Here is a 4,216-nt window from a genome sequence, read left to right as displayed (position 1 = left end):
GTCCTCTCAGCTTTCTGCCTCCTGTGTTCTGAAGCTCTCCTCTTAGGTATGTATACCTTTAGGACTGTCAGGTCCATTTGCAGAACTTACCACTTTATCATTATGTAATGTTCTACTTATTTCTGACAATATTCTTTTTCTGAAGTCTACTTTGACTGAATTTAACATAGTTTAGTCCTGCTTTGGCTTTTTTATGGAGGAGTCAGGACACAGTAATTGGTACAGGTATCTTCTGCTTTATACACTTCCCTTTTCTGAAAGACCTCTATTAGTACCTGTTTTAGCTAAGCAAAAAAAAACTGAAGAGGGTTTTTGCTCTTACAAAAACAGACAAAAATCAAAGTGGAAGAGGAAAGAGATGAGAGGCAAGATGGGGTAGCAGACTGTGGGTGTGTTTAGTCACTCAGTCATGTCCGACTCTTTGGGGCCCCACAGACTGCAGCCCACAGGCTCCTCTATCCATGGGGATTCTTCAGGCAAGACTACTGGAATAGGTTGTCATGCCCTCTTCCAGGGGATCTTCCCAACCCAGGAACAGAACCCAGGTCTTCTGCATTGCAAGTGGATTCTTTACTGTCTGAACCACCAGGGAAGCCTATGAATAATGGAGTGGGTAGCCTATCCTTTCTCCAAGGGATCTTCCCAACCTAGGAATTGAACTGGGGTCTCCTGCATTGCAGGTGAATTCTTTACCAGCTGAGCTATCAGGGAAGCCCTGATAGGAAGCAGATGAGGAGATACAAACAACTATGCATAAAATAAACAAGCAACAAGGCTATATAGCAGAGTATAGGGAAGTACAGCCATTATTTTGTAATAACTTACAAAGGGAGTATTGTCTATAAAAAATATTGAATCACTATGTTGTACATCCAAAACTAACACAATAGGGCAAACCAACTACAATAAACAATACGCAGTGTTCAGTATTATTTTGCGGCGTGGAGGTAGGGCACCCCTGGCAGCCAGTGGCACCACCAAACTCCTTCCCTAGGAAGCACATTCAGCATCCCAGCATGAAACCACCATTGCTTTGAACTGTATGAGCATCTGTGCTTTACCTTGATTTATTTTTTGCATCTGTTAGCAACATGTGTCTTAAGATAAATGCTTCTTTGCTTTAAGGCATTTTTGCTTAGGAAAGGTTTCATAGAACACTTTACTTGTGGATAGTTGGGGGACCTGTATATGATTTTATTTTAACCTATCTATGTCTTTATATTTGAAGTGAGTCTCCCATAGACAACATAAAACTGAGTCTTCTTTCTAAATCCAATCTAACAATCTGCCTTTTACTGATGCATTTAGACATTTAAAGTGATTATCAATGGTTGGCTTAAAATCTACTATCTTGCTAGCCATTTTCTTTTTTTTTATTTCTTAACTTTACAATATTGTATTGATTTTGCCATACATCAACATGAATCTGCCACAGGTATACACGTGTTCCCCATCCTGAACCCTCCTCCCTCCTCCCTCCCCGTACCATCCCTCTGGGTTGTCCCAGTGCACCAGCCCCAAGCATCCAGTATCGTGCATCAAACCTGCCATTTTCTATTTGTTCAATTTGGCCCTTGCTGCTTTTTTGTTCACTTTATGCCTTTTCTGAATGACTAAACATTTTAAGCATATTAAAAAAACAGAGACATCATCTTACTGACAAAGTTCTGAATAGTCAAAGCTATGGTTTTTCCAGAAGTCATATATGGATGTGAGAGTTGGATCATAAAGAAGGCTGAGTGCCAAAGAATCCATGCTCTCGAATTGCAGTACTGGAGAAGACTCTAGAGAGTCCCTTGGACAACAAGGAGATCAAACCCATTAATCCTAAAGGAAACCAACCTTGAATATTCATTGGACGGACTGACGCTAAAGCTGAAGCTCCAATACTTTGGCCACCTGATGCAAAGAGCCGACTCACTGGAAAAAAAACCCTGATGCTGGGAAAGACTGAAGGCAGAAGAAGGTGATGACAGAGATGGTTGGATGGCATCACCGACTCAACGGACATGAGTTTGAGCAAACTCCAGGAAATGGGGAACACAGGGAAGTCAGGTGTGCTGCAGTCCACGGGGTTGCAAAGTCAGACACTACTGAGCGACTGAACAACAAAGCGTTTCAATGATCTATTTTATCTCGTACAATTATTTACTATTTATGCCTCTTTTCTCAATGACTAATAATCAATTTATTAAAATAGTTGATTTAAGCAACACAATGGTGATTTCCTCTACTCTCGGCTCAATAATAATAGAAGTAATTTGCTTAACTCTCTCAGAAGGATTGTCCAAGTGAATGAGTCACTTAAGAATCTTCTGGAAATGCTGGCAAGTCTTAGAAGCTTCACCACAAAGAGTGTTTCTCATAGTGATTGTCAGTCCTGGTAGACATCTGAACCAGCCTTTCCACTTTAAGGTTCTTTTCCTTTGAGCCTCTCATCAAGTCAGCACACAGCTTCCCCAAGGATTTTATATGGCGGCCGGTTAGGGTAAATCTTCAGTGAATCATCACTTCTGGGGCCACGAGTGTCATTCCAGTAGTTTTAAAATCCGTGGCTGCCATATGGCAGCAGCATAACTGCCTGACTGACTTCCTTCCTCAGCAAGAAGGAACCATGGGGAGTCAGTGTCTTCCTCATAGAGGCTTGCTACCTTTTTTAATATTTAACTGTGTAATGGTTAATGAGTTTTCCTTCAAATAATATTATACCACTTCATATGCAACGTGACAGTACATTCCCGAGTCCTTCCATTCCTTGTGCCACACTTGCCATACATTTCATTTTTATTTATGGAATAAATACATTGCTCCAAGTTTTGCTTTATATAGTTAGCTTTTAGAACAAGTACAAATTAACAAAATATTCCATTTTAGCTTCATTCTTTATTCTCTGTATAAATCCAAGTTGCCGGTATCATATTTCTTCTACTTGAGAAACGTCAACACTTCTTGCAGAGTAGATCTGTGGTAATGATTTACATCAATTTTTGTTTATCTGAGAAAGGCTTTGCTTCTACTTCCAATTTTTACAAATCATTATTTATTTATGACTGCTGGGTCTTCACTGCTGTGTGTGGGCCTTCTCTGGTTGCGGCAGTCAGGGTGTACTCTTGACTTTGATGCACAGGCTTCTCACTGCAGTGGCTTCTCTTGTGGAGCACAGCATCCAGAGCAGTTTCAGTAGTTGTGGCACTCGGGCTTAGTTGCTCTGCAGCATATGGGATCTTCCTGGACCAGGGATTGAACCCATGTCCCATACATGGGCAAGTGGATTCTTAACCACCAGACCGCCAGGGAAGTCCCCTGCTTCATAATTGAAAGATTTTTTTTTAATTTCATTTTATTTTTAAACTTTACAATATTGTATTGGTTTACTAGATATGGCAGATTTTTTTTCCTTTTAAGAACTTTATAGACATCATTCTATTGCCTTCTTATTTATATGATTTCTAATGAGAAGTCTGCTGTAATTCTCTTCCTTGTTCATCAATGTAACATCATTTTTCCCTCAGTCTGCCTTCAAGGTTTTTTCCTTTGTCTTCAGCTTTCAGGATTTAGAGCATGATGTTCACAGGTGTTGGGTTTTTTAAAAATTCTTACTCATATTTCTTCAAATACTTTTTCTGCCCTCTATTCTTTTTGTTCTCCTGAAAGTTAAAGTAAGTGAAAGTGTTAGTCACTCAATAGTATCAGACTCTTTGCGACCCCATGAACTGTAGCCTGCCAAGCTCCTCTGTCCATGGGATTCTCCAGGCAAGAATATTGGAATGGGTAGCCATTCCCTTCTCCAGGGGATCTTCCCAACCTAGTGATCGAACCCAGGTCTCTTGCATTGTGGACAGATTCTTTACCATCTGAGCTCCCGCAGTTTCAATTATGCATACGTTAGATCATTTGGTATTGTCCTTTAGCCACTGGATGCTCTGTTCTCTTTTGTATCATTCTTTTTTTTTTTTTTTTTTCTCTCTTTGTGTTTCACTTTGGGTAATTTCTATTGACCTAGCTCAATTTTCAAGTCCATTGGCTCTTTTTCCAGCTATCTTAAATCTACTGGCAAAATCACTGAAAGCATTCTTGATCTCTGCTACTGAATTATTCTTTTCTAGGATTTTCATTTTTATAGTTTCCATGTCTCTGCTCAAAGCATCTACTCAGCCAGGTATGTTGTCTCCCTTTTCCATTACAGCCTTTACCATATTAACCATAACTACTTTAA

At 39.9% G+C, this 4,216-nt stretch overlaps 1 pseudogene; it reads right to left on the bottom strand.

Moving 5' to 3' along the window:
• Positions 1 to 2,183: 2,183 nt before the first annotated feature.
• LOC129626899 (40S ribosomal protein S20-like) lies at positions 2,184 to 2,562 on the bottom strand (annotated as a pseudogene).
• Between the last annotated feature and the right edge of the window lie 1,654 nt (positions 2,563 to 4,216).

Source organism: Bubalus kerabau, chromosome 14, assembly GCF_029407905.1.
Source record: "Bubalus kerabau isolate K-KA32 ecotype Philippines breed swamp buffalo chromosome 14, PCC_UOA_SB_1v2, whole genome shotgun sequence".
In the NCBI taxonomy this organism is placed as follows: Eukaryota; Metazoa; Chordata; class Mammalia; order Artiodactyla; family Bovidae; genus Bubalus; species Bubalus kerabau.
Note: the sequence above shows the minus strand (reverse complement) of the source record. Positions and strands in the feature narration are given on the sequence as shown.